Raw genomic sequence first — 17391 nt, 5'->3', positions numbered from 1 at the left:
AGAGGCCTTCCAGTCCTGAGACCGAATGTCTCCCTGACAGCTGTCTTCTACTTCTTTTGCTGCATGAATGAATGAATATGTTAGGCACTCAGCAGTGTCTGACTCTCTGCAACCTCATGGACTGTAGCCTGCCAGGCTCCTCTATCCATGGAATTCCCCAGGCAAGAATACTGGAGTAGGTAGCCATTCCCCTCTCCAGGGAGTCTTTGCTGGGGTCTCCCTTCTGGCTTCTGGGTTATTTAAGGTGAATCTGCTGTGGTATGTCTGGAGTCCCACCCAAAGCCAGCCCTTCCCCATGGGTAAGTAATACATCTCATTTCAAGACAGATGGTTCCAGAACTTAATAGGAGGCTGTACCACACCGAGGAGGCCCATTCTAGCCCAGGATGTTTTGGAGAAGGGCAGAGTTTAGTCAAATTAGAGGGGAATCTAGTTTTAGACTCTGAGAGCCACCCTTGGAGCCTTGCCTTTGGGGCTACCTGGGGGTGGGCAATATGAGGAGCTTTGATCCTTTCTGCTTAAGGAGAAAGAACCCTTATTCCCCAGGTTTCTCAAGGGTAAGGAATCTATTCTCCTCCTTCCATGTTTGTTCTTTGTGCAAGGATGGACATGGGTGTCAGAAGGCACCAGGTGCCCTCTGTTGGAACCTGGGTCACCCCTCCCTCAGGCATCTTCCAGCCCCCGAGGCATCTCTTGGTAGCAAAGGCCCAGGTGTCAGCCAGTATTGGGGGGACCTCAAGAAGGAAAAAAAGACCGGAAGGGGCAGACTTACCCAAGCTCACACGATGGACTCACGACATAGCTGGAACCAGATCCAGATTTTCTGACTCTGAATTTACTTTTTTTTTTTCACCCAAGACTCTGAGTCGTCTCTCCCAAGTCCACAGGGATGGTGGGGAACCAATGGGACAGAATCTTGGTTTTCTGAGTAAAAGGTCTAAAATAAGTCCCACCTCTCTGAGCCTCAACTTTCTTACCTATAAAATGGGAATAATACGTACTTTTGAGGAAGGGATTTCAGACAAGGACCTGACCAAGAGCCCAGCAGCCCTGAGCTATGAAGATAGCCCTGAGCCCTATCTTCATAGCTCAGGGCTTCTCCACCTTGGGGCAACTGACATTTGGGCTGGATAATCTTTCTTTGTAAGAGCATCCTGGGCATCAGAGAATGTTTAATGGTATTTGTGGCCTCTACCCATGAGATGCCAGCAGCACCAACCAGTTGTGAGAAAAAGAAATGTCTCCAGATAAGGCCAAATGTCCCCAAAGAGGCAAAAAGATCCACCTAGTTGAGCACCAGTGCTGTAGGAGCAATGGCCATACTTGATGACAGCAGTCAGGACCAATACAAACAGGGGTCTCCACATGGAGGGAACCCCCATCTCCCCATCATGAACCCTTTCCCCTGGGGGCTGAATTTAACAGTTTAGGAATCTTCCTTTCCAGCTGATTTCAGACAAACCTCGTTTTCTCCCTTAAAAATGTCCCTGCCTCTTCAAGGAGTTGGGTTTGTTGGCAAACACACGTGAGGTCTGATCTGGCTTCCAGTTCCCTTGCCCCATGCAAGGCTGCCTGATCTTGGACACAAGGCTGAGCCCCTTTGAGCCTCAGTTTCTTCATCTTTTGTTGTTGCTGTTAAAATTTTATTTATTTTTGGCTATGCTGGGTCTTTATTGCTGCACATGTTTTCTCTAGTTGCGGTGCACGGGCTTCTCATCGCGGTGGCTTCTCTTCTTACGGAGCACAGGCTTTAGGGCTTGAAGGCTTCAGTAGTTGCAGCTCCTTGGTTCCAGAGTGCAGGCTCAGTAGTTGTGGCACACTTCCCTGACTAGGGATCGAACTGGTGTCTCCTGCAGTGGCAGGCAGATTCTTTGCCACCAAACCACCAGGGAAGCCCCCATCTTTTTCTTTTTAATTGTCTGTTTATTTTTGTTGTAAACCACACGTGGGATCCCTTCTCCCACAAGGGATTGAACCCACGCCCCCTGCGTTGGAATTGTGGAGTCTTCACCACCAGACCACCAGGGAAGTCCCAGTTTCTTCACTTTCAAAATGAGTGTAATCATACCTTCATTGAGCAACATGGGGATTCAATGAGAAAATCCATAGCAACTGTTTAGGTTGGTGGCAGGCACAGAGTCAATATCGAGTGTTACTGTTATTTTGTAAAGGACTTTTACTTTATCAGCATTTGGAGTGTCTCTTGTACTTCCAGCATTGGGGGAAGGGAACGTGAGTATGAGAATTATGTTCCAGCCCTGGAAAAGCCTCCCAGCCAGGAAGGAGAAACTGGCCCAGGGTATATTTTTAGAGAGAAATGGTGAAATGATCTATTTTACAACAGACTTATTTCACAAGAGCCTTTTGATGAAGGTGAAAGAGGAGAGTGAAAATGCTAGCTTAAAACTCCGTATTCAGAAAACTAAGATCATAGCATTTGGGCCCATCACTTCATGGCAAGTAGATGGGAAAACAATGGAAACAGTGACAGACTTTATTTTCTTGGGCTTCAAAATCACTGCAAACAGTGACCGCAGCCATGAAATTAAAAGACGCTTGCTCTTTGGAAGAAAAGCTATGATAAACCTAGACAAGGTGTTAAAAAGCAAAGACATCTCTTTGCCGACAAAGGTCCATCTAGTCAAAGCTGTGGTTTTTCCAGTAGTCATGTATGGATGTGAGAGTTGGACCATAGAGAAAGCTGAGTGCTGAAGATTTGATGTTTTCAACCTGTGGTGCTGGAGAAGACTCTTGAGGGTCTCTTGGACAGCAAGGAGATCCAACTAGTCAGTCCTAAAGAAAATCAACCCTGAATATTCATTGGAAGGACTGATGCTGAAACCGAAGCTCCAGTACTTTGGCCACCTGATGCGAAGAGCTAACTCATTGGAAAAGACCATGATGCTGGGAAAGATTGAAGGCAGGAGGAGGAGGGGACAACAGAGGATGAGATGATTAGATAGCATCACCAACTCCATGGACATGAATTTGAGCAAACAGGAAACAGTGGAGGACAGAGAAGCTTGGCGTGCTTCAGTCCTTGAAGTCACAGTATCAGACATGACTTAACTACTGAACAATAACATTTCGCAAGTGGAAAGACAGGCTCAGGGATATTGAGTCATTTGCCTAAGGGCACACAGCTGTTTTAAGAGAGGAGCCTAACGGGAGTTAGAATTCTCAGAGTAGGAGCCTCTCTGGTGGATTAGGAAAACCTGAGTTGGTTTTCCCAATTTCAGGATCAAGGGGAGAAGGGAGTAGAACTCAGGGTTTGGATACCCATGTGGCAAGGTTGTGGAAGGTGGCCAAGTATCTTGAGCCAGGCCCTGAGTTTTGAGCAAAGAGATTTGGTCAGGCTCCCACCCCCAACACCAGACACATCACCCTTCCCTCCCCTACCGCTGCCCACAAGCAAGGAACCCGCTAATCTGAGCTGGGTTTTTTTTCCTCCTGGGAAGGTTCTCCATAGATCCAGAAAAGTTCAGAGGCAATATACTCGGGGGTTGGAGAAGGGAGACGGAGACGTGCCTTTCTAGATTTCTCAGAGCTGCAGTTGGTTTAACTTTGGAGGAGTTGGCTAGGAAAGACCCAGGGCCTTCCTGAGCCCTGCCTTGCAAGTCGTGCCTTTCTAGATTTCTCAGAGCTGCAGTTGGTTTAACTTTGGAGGAGTTGGCTAGGAAAGACCCAGGGCCTTCCTGAGCCCTGCCTTGCAAGTCTGAACTCCCAGAATAATTAACTGTTCCCTGCACAGCACCCATCCTACCTTTCCACGTGTGTTCCAGGAACTTGCAACATTGTACAACAGGGATGATGAAAGTTTTGTTCACTTGGTAAATATTTGCAGAGCACCCTCCTCTGAGTCAGGGACAACTGGAAGTTTGCAAGCCTCGTCTCACATGTGCATTGGATTCTGTCCACTCTCTGGCTTGTTGCCTGGAGCAATCATGGCACAAAGGAGCCCCCACCCTGCACAGTGGGCTGAATAATGAAGTGATGTGCTGATTCAGTCCCGGCTCTGCTAGAGGCCCCAGAAGGTCTGCTTTCCAGACCCTTCCCAATTGGGGCCTCAGTCATCTCATCTGGAAAATGGGAGCAAACTGCCCTGCTGCTTACAGGGTGGATGTGATGTCAGATAAGGGAGCTCTCCAAACTATCTAAGACATTTTCTACTGTAGGTCATTCCCACTGAAAATAAATAACCCCAGCTATATAAGAAGGATGGAGCTTTATTATCCTTAACATATGGAGAATGAGTCACTTGGGAGATGAAATTTTCAGATTAACTGAAGCTTTATAATTTTTTAAATTAACTTTTATGGGAGTATAGTTGCTTTACAATGTTGTGTGTCTGCTGTACAGCAAGTGAATCAGCTATATGTATACATGGTGGCGGTTTAGTCACTAAGTCTTGACTCTTTGCGACCCCATGGACTATACCCTGCCAGGCTCCTCTGTCCATGGGATTTCCCAGGCAAGAATACTGGAGTGGGTTGCCATTTCCTTCTCCAATATGTATCCCCTCTTTTTTGGATTTCCTTCCCATTTAGGTCACCACGGAGTACTGAGTAGATTCCCCTGTATTATACAGTAGGTTCTCACTAGTTATCAATTTTACACATAGTATCAATAGTGTATATATGTCAATCCCAATTCATCCCACTCTTTCTTTCCCCCTTGGTGTCCACATGGTTTTTCTTTACTCCTGAAGCTTTATCATTTTCAGTTCAGTTCAGTCACTCAGTCGTGTCCGACTCTGCGACCCCATGAATTGCAGCACACCAGGCCTCCCTGTCCATCACCATCTCCCGGAGTTCAATCAAACTCACGTCCATCAAGTCGGTGATGCCATCCAGCCATCTCATCCTCTGTCGTCCCTTTCTCCTCCTGCCCCCAATCCCTCCCAGCATCAGAGTCTTTTCCAATGAGTCAACTCTTCACACGAGGTGGCCAAAGTACTGGAGTTTCAGCTTTAGCATCATTCCTTGCAAAGAACACCCAGGGTTGATCTCCTTTAGAATGGACTGGTAGATCTCCTTGCAGTCCAAGGGACTCTCAAGACTCTTCTCCAACACCACAGTTCAAAAGCATCAATTCTTTGGTGCTCAGCTTTCTTCACTTTTTAAGCACCCCCAAATTTAACAGTGGGTGGGACACAGTATACTGAGGGTGCCAGAACTCTCTGTGGCTTTGTTTCATCACTTTACTGTGAGCACTGTTTGCCCCTAAAATAAATGGCCCCCATTGCTGTGACTTTCCAGTCCTCAAGTCCTTGCATCTCCAGACCGTCCTTGACCACTGTCCATCCTGGTTAATATCGTGCTCTCCAGAGTCTCCATCTGCTTCTAGGTGGGCCCACTCTCCAGATGATGCCAACTATTCTAGAGCTTAAACCACTGGTGAACCAGTGCCTCCGGCAGCCCACTGGGGTCCACTGCCTGCAGCGCCATCACCCTGCTCCTCTGTCCATGTCCCCTGTCTCAGTGTGTATGGCCACCACACAGGGGTCACCTGTGCCCAGACCTGCCTGACAGCCAGTTCTCCAGAGTTGGCCTCTCTTCCCCATAGCCAATCAACACCCAGGCCCATGATTTCCACCTCTGTTCTCATTGCCTTGGTACAGGTCACCACTCCCACCCCCATGCCAAAGACACACAGATACAACCTGTCCAGTCATTAATTCCAGCACAAACCTTCAGGAACAATCCTTGTACTGGGATCTGGGGCATGGAGGATAAAGACATAAGGGGAACTTGCCTAGTGGAGAGGGGCAGACAGACAGATAGGCCATGATAGGTGTGGCAGGGAGGATCTAAGAGATGAAACAGAACAGGAGAGGGTGGAACAGATGGCTCTGGGTCTGAGAGGCTGGTCTGCACAGGCTAGTAGCCCCTTTCTGAATCCCCTGGCCTGTACCTCCTCACTCCACGTGGAACAACAACAGGGGATGGGGTTCAAAGCCCAGCCTCTGGAGGCATTTGGACCTCCAGCTCACTGGCTATGAGTGTGCTTTGATTTCCTCATCTGTCATGGAATAATCCAGTACCCACCTCACAGGATCAGATTGATACAAGAATTGAGAACAAAGCCTGCACAGTAAGCCTGACATCCATGCATTATAAATTACTAATATTCTGTCCTACTCAGATCACTCCTGCCTCCTTTTACCTGCCTGGATGCCCTTGAGGGTAGCATATCTTATTCATGGTTCTCTTCCTGGGCCCAGCACAGTGACATAGTCAGGGCTTAATGAGTATCTGATGTGTATATAAATATCCTGGCAGGGCTAAGAAAGACCCTAAAAAACCTTCCTTGGCACTTTCCTGGTAGTCCAGTGGCTAAGACTCCAAGCTCCCAATTCAGGGGGCTTGGGTTCAATCCCTGGTAGGGGAACTAGATCCAGCATGCACAGCTAAGAGTTCACATGCCATGGCTAAGATCCTGCAGGCTTCAGTGAAGATGGAAGAGCCTGCGTGCTGCAACTAAAACCCAGTGCAACAAAATAAATACTAAATAAAATAGATATTTTTAAAAACCCCTCCTCTTTACTGAGCACTTTCCATATCCAGGGAGAAAGCTAAGTGTTTTCTACCCACTTATTCCAACAACCGGAGAAGGCAATGGCACCCCACTCCCGTATTCTTGCCTGGAAAATCCCATGGATGGAGGAGCCTGGTAGGCTGCAGTCCATGGGGTCGCGAAGAGTCGGACACGACTGAGTGACTTCACTTTCACTTTTCACTTTCATGCATTGGAGAAGGAAATGGCAACCCACTCCAGTGTTCTTGCCTGGAGAATCCCAGGGACGGGGGAGCCTGCTGGGCTGCCATCTATGGGGTCGCACAGAGTCAGACGCGACTGAAGTGACTTAGCAGTAGCAGTAGCAATCCAACAACCCTGAGAAATAGGTGTTATTACCCCTTCCTCTCATTTTACAGATAAGGAAGATGGTGGCTTAGGTCAGGTGACTCGCCTGAGATCTCGGGAAGGATAGGGCTGGGATTGGAATTCTGGATGGAATGGTTTCATCATGGTGAGACAGAACTGGAGAAGGGGTCGTAGAAGAGGGGTTGGGGTTTCTGTCTGGGTTGGGGGTTTGTAAGCCCCATAGGAATGCACTTACACATGCTCACACCTTTGCTCACAGGTGAGGAATAATGGAACCAGGCTAGACAGTTTGCCAAGTTATGTGTGTACTTTAATGCATATCTCCAGGACTCTTTATAAAAGTTGTACTTCTTCTCTCTAAAGAACATAGTAGCAATCGGCAGAGAAAAACAGGAGGAAAGAGGCAATTATTTAATGCTAACAAGCACACCCAGTATTTAGGTGCAAGCATGTGATAAACTGCAGAATTGTGTGGTCCAGTGTTGAGGTCCTTTAATGGACCAGAACCTGGTGGTCCAGAGTCAACGATAAGAAAGTAAAAAAGAGAGAGAAAGAGTCTGATATTCCTTGGTTTGTGCAGAAAACAATAAAGCCCTTGACACGGGGCTTGCACTGCTTCACGTAGGCACAGGGCACCCTCTCGGGAGGGTCTTGCAAGCCCGGGCAAGAAAGTGAGCTCAGTGGGCTTCTGTGCTCCAAAGAATTAACCTGAGAGACAGAGAAAGAAAGAGAGAGAAAAAGAAAGAAAGACACGGGGACCCAAGATCTGATGGAACAAGGGTGTTTTATTCAACATAGTGTGGGTATATATACTGTCTTACAAGGTAGCTTTGTTCAGCAGAGATAAAGATCAAAAGTCCAGACTTACAAATTATCAAGGAAACATAAGGCAATCCATATCAAAGAGAGAGGGTTGTAAATAATCACTTTTACCTTATGGTTCATAAAAAGAAAGAGGGTCGTAAATAGTTACTTATCACTGTATGGAAAAACTAACGAAGGAAATGCATGCATTTCTCAGCCCTGGGAGAGATTTGCCACTTCTCTTAATTCCTGAATATTCAGGAATTAATAAGGAACAGAGGATTCATGACAGATCCAAAATAGCACACAGGAAGCCTCCTGTTAAATGCTTCTTGACAATTCCCCCTATTTTATTATATTTGTAAAAAAGGTCTTGACCAATTGAGTTTGTTTAGTATTAACCATGGATGGAGGAGCCTGGCAGGCTGCAGTCCATGGGGTCGCTAAGAGTCGGACACAACTGAGCAACTTCACTTTCACGCATTGGAGAAGGAAATGGCACCCCACTCCAGTGTTCTTGCCTGGAGAATCCCAGGGATGGTGGAGCCTGGTGGGCTGCCATCTATGGGGTCGCACAGAGTCAGACACGACTGAAGTGACTTAGCAGCAGCAGCAGCAGTATTAACCAAACTTATAGAGAGGTAACAATAAACAACAAATATAATTACCAAGACAATCACGAAAGTTACAGTTCTAGACCTGATACTGTGGGTAATACTTTGAAACCATCCTTGTGGGTCTAGCCCAGATAATTGATCAGCTAGTTGTTCAGCTAAAGTTTCCAAATTAGTGGAAGAGGGCAGACATTTAGAAAAGGTTTCAAAGATTTCCTTTTGCAGTAATTGTACATCTAGAGAGGCATTATCATGTATGTTTTGTAAATGAAATTTGATTTGTTCCCAGTTGTAGGCTCTATGATTGAATTGAACAGGAGTAATACAAAATTGAGTAGAATTCCAATCACATTTTAGTATCACTTGTTTTTGCAAATCTATTAATTGATCTCTGACCCATTTGATGGCTGTTTTTAGTTCCTGTATTTCCTCTTGAATATCCTCATCTACCTGAGCCTGAGTAGCCCACATATTATGAGCATCTTCAGTCCAATTTTGGATAAAATTATGTGTTTGAATTGAGGTATGTAAAGCAGTGCTAGCAACAGCAGCAGTGGGGCAAATAGCTATTAACCCCAAAATGCCAAGAATCAGCCATCCAATGAATTGTTTAGATTATTGGAGCAGTTTAGTAAGTAATCTGGAAGCAAGTCCAGCCATAGGACCTTCTTCCAAGGATCGTTGGAGATTTATTGGTAACCACAAATTACATCGAGATCGAAGAATCAAAAAGGAATCATTTCTTAAAGAAATAGAGGAGTTAAGACAAGTATATAGTTTGCAATTAATACAAGTAACAGAACGTAAAGTCTAATTAAATTGTAAATTTCCTATGGCTATAACAAAAGGAAGTGGGACACAGGCCTGTATAAAATATGACTGATTATAGTGAAAGAAATAGTTACTATGACCACAACTGGTCCCTGTGAAATGTCCGGTCCAAGTACCAAGTTCTTCAGTGCTCACAGCAAGTTTCCAGATGTCCCATTGTTCAGGCCCACTCTGTTTATCGAGGATGATTCTAGGATGAGGTGGGGCTAATCCACCAAAGAAGTCCTTTGTCATGGTAATGCTCCATCGAAGTGTCAATGACCTTCCATGTCACTTGAGTAGCATAGTCACACACAGTGCTGTTAATATCATCTGAGCAGTTAGATAACCACATACCATGGCATCCGCAATCAACAATTGTATGATTAGCCACAAACATTAATTTTCCTGATTTGGCTTGACATTTGTCCCAACGAACAGGAGCATATGTAAAGTTCTTATAAGTAAACCCTTTGCATGGTGTTTGTTCTTTCCCTAACTCTTTCCCTAAAGTCTCAGTAGTATAAACATGGTTCACAGACAAAGAAAGGGCAGTAAATAATCCAAGCAATATCTGAAAATCCTTTTTGGGAGGCAGGGTGAAAGCCCAAGTTTGTTGGCTAATGTTTATGCATAATTCTGCTGGGCCCATGCACAAAGGAAGGACTTCATAACCTAGAGAAATATTAATTAGTTTTCCTTCTTCTTCAGGATGTGAGGCCCCTTCAGTGCTCCAGGGAGAAGGCATATATATAGAGTCATTAGTTGAAACGATTGGTCCTCTCTCCGTCCATTCGACCACCTGTAGTAGAGGGGGTGGGGTATGTAAGCCCAGTAAGTATGATTAGTTAGAGCTCGAACGGGGGAGGCACAGGCAAGCAGACTGAGCATTGCCAGGAGAATGTATTCAGGATTCCGAGGCATTCCCTGTTGAGAGACCAAATTTTCAGCTCGATTAGTAAGGGTTTTTATTTGTCCCCAAGTGGGGAGATCATAAGATCATAAGGTTGATGCTGCTGAGGGCGGTGATCTTCTCGGAGATCTTTAGAGCCACCATGACCCGTATTGGAATTTCTTCCTACTGGGGTTTTTGTTGTTTTGTCTCTATTTTGAAGGCCGGGGGCTCCCTTGGGTCGAATCTTCCAAAGAGGAAGCCATGAGTGTTTGTTGGATCTATCTGGGGAAATACAAGCATACCCCTTTCCCTGTAAGATTAGTTTCCCAGATTTCCATTGTTTTGTTAACCCATCTTGGTACCAAATGGGCAGAGGAAGAGGTGTTCTTCAATTCTTCAAAATGCTTTTCTGCTCTTGTTAAGATATCTCCCTGTGGTAAGTTTAAAAAATTTAAAACAAATTAAGCTGTATTAACAATAGTTTTAGGTTTAGAAAATATCTTATGTTGGAATCTAGTAAAGTCTGCTTTAGATAAGGAAGACAGTAGTGTTCCTGTGTATTCCCCTTTTTAAATTTTTTTATTTGCAACTTTAGTGTGTGATGTGCTTGTTCGACTATGCCTTGTGCCGTGGATTATAAGGAATACCTGTAATATGTTTAATAGAAAAAGATTGTAAAAATTGTTTCAAGTGTCTAGAAATATAGGCAGGGCCATTGTATGTTTTTATAGAACTAGGAGTTCCCATTACAGCAAAACAAGCTAATAAGTGAGTTATAACGTGTTGTGTAGCCTCACTACAAAGAGGTGTGGCCCAAATAAAAGAAGAATTAGTGTCGATACAGACATGTAAGAAAGAAAATGGAGAAAGTTCAGGGCAATGAGTTACACCCATTTGCCATAGTTCATTAGGTTGCAAACCATGAAGATTAATACCTTGTGCAATGGGTCAAAGATGTAGGGGTCTACAAGTAGAGCGATTACTAATAACTTCTTTAGCCTGACGATATGGGATTTTCTGTAGCTAGTGTAGGGAACCAGCATTGTTATGCAACAGAGCATGCTGTTCCTATGGAGTGGCAAAGGAAACCAGTTTATCAGCCTGCTCGTTACCATGAGTCATGGGGCTGGGAAGGCAAGAATGTGCTTGAATACTTGTAATATAAATGGGACAATTGCAGTTTCTAACAACAGATTGTAGTTCAAAAAAGAGTTGTTGACTAATAAGTGGATCAGAGTTTATGGTGGAGGTTTCTATATTTTTTAATACAAAAACTGAATGCATAGAGTCAGAGACTATATTAATGGGGTAAGGATGTAGGCAAATATCTTGAATCAGTTCAGTTCAGTTCAGTCGCTCAGTCGTGTCCAATTCTTTGCGATCCCATGAATCACAGCACGCCAAGAGCATATAATTCATTTTGTCGAGCAGAATGAAATTTAGTATAAAAGACTTTATATTCCTTAAGAGACCAGAATGAAGCTTTGGCATTTTTAGTCCCATGTATATAAAAAACTTCAGCTTGTGGTATAGGCTGTGAGCTGATAATGCAAGAAATAATAAAGTCAGTATTTTTGAAGAAACTCCACAGCTTACTGGAAGGATAATGAAATGAAATTTCTCCAAAATATTCCAGAAAAGCTATTTGAAAATCAGTAGAAGTTTGTAATGCATTCTCAAATTGAGATTTATTGATAGGTATTAAAATTTTTTGATGATCAGAGCCAATTAGAGTTTTAGTCCTATTTCTTCCATTGAAAATGATTAGAGCAATTAAATCAAGGTAGGGTATAAGTGACTTTATTCCCCTAAAACGGGTATAGATCCATTCAATTGGGTGTTCGTGTTGGGCAAGAAGTCCTGTAGGAGAATGAAGAGAGGGGAGTATAAATAATTCTAGAGGTAAATCTAGTTTGATGTGAGTAAGAAATTGTTTTTGTAATTTATTTTGCACTAAATAGAGTTCTTCTCGTGCCTCTTGAGAAAGTGAACGAGGGCTATTTAAATCAGTATCTCCTTTTAAAGTATTAAATAGGTTATTCATTTGATAATTAGCAATGCCTAAAGAAGGTCTAATCCAATTTATATCACCTAAGAGCTTTTGAAAATCATTTAAGGTTGATAATTTATCAGTACGGATCTGTGTTAGTTGAGGAATAATACGTTGTCTATTAACAACAAACCCCAAGTAATGGTAAGGTGTAGAGGTTTGATTTTTTTCAGGGGCAATGATTAATCCAGAGTTTCTTAAGCATTCAGTTCAGTTCAGTTCAGTTCAGTCGCTCAGTCGTGTCCGACTCTTTGCGACCCCATGAATCGAAGCACGCCAGGCCTCCCTGTCCATCACCAACTCCTGGAGTTCACTCAGACTCACGTCCATCGAGTCAGTGATGCCATCCAGCCATCTTATCCTCTGTCGTCCCCTTCTCCTCCTGCCCCCAATCCCTCCCAGCATCAGAGTCTTTTCCAATGGGTCAACTCTTCGCACGAGGTGGCCAAAGTACTGGGCTTTCAGCTTTAGCATCATTCCTTCCAAAGAAATCCCTGGGCTGATCTCCTTCAGAATGGACTGGTTGGATCTCCTTGCAGTCCAAGGGACTCTCAAGAGTCTTCTCCAACACCACAGTTCAAAAGCATCAATTCTTCGGTGTTCAGCCTTCTTCACAGTCCAACTCTCACATCCATACATGACTACTGGAAAAGCCTTGACTAGATGGACCTTTGGTGGTAAAGTAATGTCTCTGCTTTTCAATATGCTATTTAGGTTGGTCATAACTTTCCTTCCAAGGAGTAAGCATCTTTTAATTTCATGGCTGCAGTCACCATCTGCAGTGATTTTGGAGCCCAGAAAAATAAAGTCTGACACTGTTTCCACTGTTTCCCCATCTATTTCCCATGAAGTGATGGGACTGGGTGCCATGATCTTCATTTTCTGGATGTTGAGCTTTAAGCCAACTTTTTCACTCTCCACTTTCACTTTCATCAAGAGGCTTTTTAGTTCCTCTTCACTTTCTGCCATAAGGGTGGTGTCATCTGCATATCTGAGGTGATTGATATTTCTCCCAGCAATCTTGATTCCAGCTTGTGTTTCTTCCAGTCCAGCGTTTCTCATGATGGACTCTGCATATAAGTTAAATAAGCAGGGTGACAATATACAGCCTTTACGTACTCCTTTTCCTATTTGGAACCAGTCTATTGTTCCATGTCCAGTTCTAACTGTTGCTTCCTGATCTGCATACAGATTTCTCAAGAGGCAGGTCAGGTGGTCTGGTATTCCCATCTCTTTCAGAATTTTCCACAGTTTATTGTGATCCACACAGTCAAAGGCTTTGGCATAGTCAATAAAGCAGAAATAGATGTTTTTGTGGAACTCTCTTGCTTTTTCCATGATCCAGCGGATGTTGGAAATTTGGTCTCTGGTTCCTCTGCCTTTTCTAAAACCAGCTGGAACATCAGGAATTTTATGGTTCATGTATTGCTGAAGCTTGGCTTGGAGAATTTTGAGCACTTCTTTACTAGTATGTGAGATGAGTGCAATTGTGCAGTAGTTTGAGCATTCTTTGGCGTTGCCTTTCTGTGGAATTGGAATGAAAACTGACCCTTTCCAGTCCTGTGGCCACTGCTGAGTTTTCCAAGTTTACTGGCATATTGAGTGCAGCACTTTCACAGCATCATCTTTCAGGATTTGAAATAGCTCAACTGGAATTCCATCACCTCCACTAGCTTTGTCTGTAGTGATGCTCTCTAAGGCCCACTTGACTTCACATTCCAGGATGTCTGGCTCTAGGTCAGTGATCACACCATCGTGATTATCTGGGTCATGAAGCTCTTTTTTGTACCGCTCTTCTGTGTATTCTTGCCACCTCTTCTTAATCTCTTCTGCTTCTGTTAGGTCCATACCATTTCTGTCCTTTATCGAGCCCATCTTTGCATGAAATGTTCCCTTGGTATCTCTAATTTTCATGAAGAGATCTCTAGTCTTTCCCATCCTGTTGTTTTCCTCTATTTCTTTGCATTGATCACTGAGGAAGGCTTTCTTATCTCTTCTTGCTATTCTTTGGAACTCTGCATTCAGATGCTTATATCTTTCCTTTTCGCTTCTCTTCTTTTCACAGCTATTTGTAAGGCCTCCCCAGACAGCCATTGCGCTTTTTTGCATTTCTTTTCCATGGGGATGATCTTGATTCCTGTCTCCTGTACAATGTCACGAACGTCCGTCCATAGTTCATCAGGCACTCTATCTATCAGATCTAGGCCCTTAAATCTATTTCTCACTTCCACTGTAGAATCATAAGGGATTTGATTTAAGTCATACCTGAATGGTCTAGTGGTTTTCCCTACTTTCTTCAATTTAAGTCTGAATTTGGTAATAAGGAGTTCCTGATCTGAGCTACAGTCAGCTCCTGGTGTTGTTTTTGTTGACTATATAGAGCTTCTCCATCTTTGGCTGCAAAGAATATAATCCATCTGATTTCAGTGTTGACCATCTGGTGATGTCCATGTGTAGAGTCTTCTCTTGTGTTGTTGGGAGAGGGTGTTTGCTATGACCAGTGCATTTTCTTGGCAAAACTCTATTAGTCTTTGCCCTGCTTCATTCCGTATTCCAAGGCCAAATTTACCTGTTACTCCAGGTGTTTCTTGACTTCCTACTCTTGCATTCCAGTCCCCTATAATGAAAAGGATATCTTTTTTTGGGTGTTAGTTCTAAAAGGTCTTGTAGGTCTTCACAGAACTGTTCAACTTCAGCTTCTTCAGCATTACTGGTTGGGGCATAGACTTGGATTACTGTGATATTGAATGGTTTGCCTTGGAAATGAACAGAGATCATTCTTTCATTTTTGAGATTGCATCCAAGTACTGCATTTTGAACTCTTTTGTTGACCATGATGGCTACTCCATTTCTTCTGAGGGATTCCTGCCTGCAGTAGTAGATATTAAAAAAAAAAAAAAAAAGTAGTAGATATAATGGTCATCTGAGTTAAATTCACCCATTCCAGTCCATTTTAGTTCTCTGATTCCTAGAATGTTGACGTTCACTCTTGCCATCTCTTGTTTGACCACTTCCAATTTGCCTTGATTCATGGACCTGACATTCCAGGTTCCTATGCAATATTGCTCTTTACAGCATCGGACCTTGCTTCTATCACCAGTCACATCCACAGCTGGGTATTGTTTTTGCTTTGGCTCCATCCCTTCATTCTTTCTGGAGTTATTTCTCCACTGATCACCTGTAGCATATTGGGCACCTACTGACCTGGGGAGTTCCTCTTTCAGTGTCCTATCATTTTGCCTTTTCATACTGTTCATGGTGTTCTCAAGGCAAGAATACTGAAGTGGTTTGCCATTCCCTTTTCCAGTGGACCACATTCTGTCAGATCTCTCCACCATGACCCGCCCGTCTTGGGTTGCCCCATGGGCATGGCTTAGTTTCATTAAGTTAGACAAGGCTGTGGTCCTAGTGTGATTAGATTGACTAGTTTTCTGTGAGTATGGTTTCAGTGTGTCTGCCCTCTGATGCCCTCTTGCAACACCTACCATCTTACTTGGGTTTCTCTTACCTTGGGCGTGAGGTATCTTCACGGCTGCTCTAGCAAAGCGCAGCCGCTGCTCCTTACCTTGGACGAGGGGTATCTCCTCACCGCCACCCTTCCTGACCTTCATCGTGGGATAACTCCTCTAGGCCCTCCTGTGCCCGCATAGCCACTGCTCCTTGGTCGTGGGGTAGCTCCTCCCGGCCGCCACCCCGACCTTGGACTTGGGTAGCTCTTCTCGGCCATTCCTGCGCCGTTTCAGCCTGGCACTCTTGGCCGCTGCCCCTGACCTCGGATGTGGGGTAACTCCTCTTGGCCGCCGCCCTTCGGGCATGGGGGTCCTCCCGGCTTCTGCCCCTGACCTCGGACGTGGGGTAGCTCCTCTCGGCTGCGCTTAGTTTGCCGGTCACAGCCGCCCGCGCTTTTCTTAAGCATAGTTGAGCTATATCAAACATGTGTTGAGTTTCTAAGATAGATGGAGCCGAAAACAATATATCATCCATGTAATGAATAACAAGAAAGTTAGGAAATTGCTTTCTCACAGGCTCAAGAGTTTTAGCTACATACTACTGACACATGGTGGGAGAATTCATCATCCCTTGTGGCAGTACAGTCCATTGGTACCATTTCTGAAGTCCGATATGATTAGGATAAGGGAGAGAGAAAGTGAATCTCTCTCGGTCTAAAGGGTGTAAAGGTATATTAAAAAAGCAATCTTATAAATTAATAATAATAATGTGCCAATTTTGAGGAATAGTGGTAGGTTATGGGATTCCTGGTTGTAATGCACCCATAGGTTTCATGGATGCATTAACTTTTCTAAGGTCTGTTAGGAGACGCCATTTGTTAGATTTCTTTTTTAAAACAAAAATAGGAGAGTTACAAGGAGAACGAGATTCCTCAATATGCTTTAATTCTAGTTGTGTATCTATAAGTTCCTTAGTTAGTTAGTTCAGTCACTCAGTCGTGTCCGACTCTTTGTGACCCCATGAATCGCAGCCAGGCCTCCCTGTCCATCACCAACTCCCGGAGTTCACTCAAACTCATGTCCATTGAGTCGGTGGTGCCATCCAGCCATCTCATCCTCTGTCATCCCCTTTTCCTCCTGCCCCCAATCCCTCTTAGCTGCCTGTAATTTCTCTTTCATGAGGGGCCACTGCTCTGTCCGAATAGGCTCGTCATTCTTCCAAGTTATTTTAATAATTATGTTGTTTGTTAAATGAGCAGTGGCCCCTAGGGAAAATGTGGAATGTATAACTGAGTTTGCCATTGCATAAGTAAGTCCCTTCCTATTAGATTAAGGGGTGCATCTATCACATAAGGTCTTAATATTGCAGGTTGGCCTTCTGGTCCCTCACATGGATAAATTTGAATACTCTGATAAACCTCTTGTACTTTGGTTTGAGAAATCCCTGCAATTTGGCAAGAAATTTTTTGTACAGGCCAGGATTTGGGCCATAAATGTTTGGAAATAATAGTAATATCAGATCCAGTGTCGAGGAGACCAGAAAACCTTTTATCATTAATTTTGATATTTCTAGTCAGTCGGGCAAATTCAGATACCAATGATGTCCAAAAGGACTGTTTTTGATCTGTACTGCCGAATCCGCCCATCCCTATATCATTAGAGGAGTTAACAGAAATGTAAGGTAAAAGAAGTAATTGAGCAATTTTATCTCCCTTTTTGAATTGCCATAAAATCTGAGATGACAAAATAATTTGAATTTCTCCTTTATAATCTGAATCAATTACTCCAGGGTGAACAGTAATTCCTTTAGAAGTCAAACTAGATCAGCTAAGTAAAAGACCAAAGGTTTTTGGGGGCGGGGGTGCAAAAAGTCCAGTAGGTATT

Source organism: Bubalus bubalis, chromosome 4, assembly GCF_019923935.1.
Source record: "Bubalus bubalis isolate 160015118507 breed Murrah chromosome 4, NDDB_SH_1, whole genome shotgun sequence".
In the NCBI taxonomy this organism is placed as follows: Eukaryota; Metazoa; Chordata; class Mammalia; order Artiodactyla; family Bovidae; genus Bubalus; species Bubalus bubalis.
Note: the sequence above shows the minus strand (reverse complement) of the source record.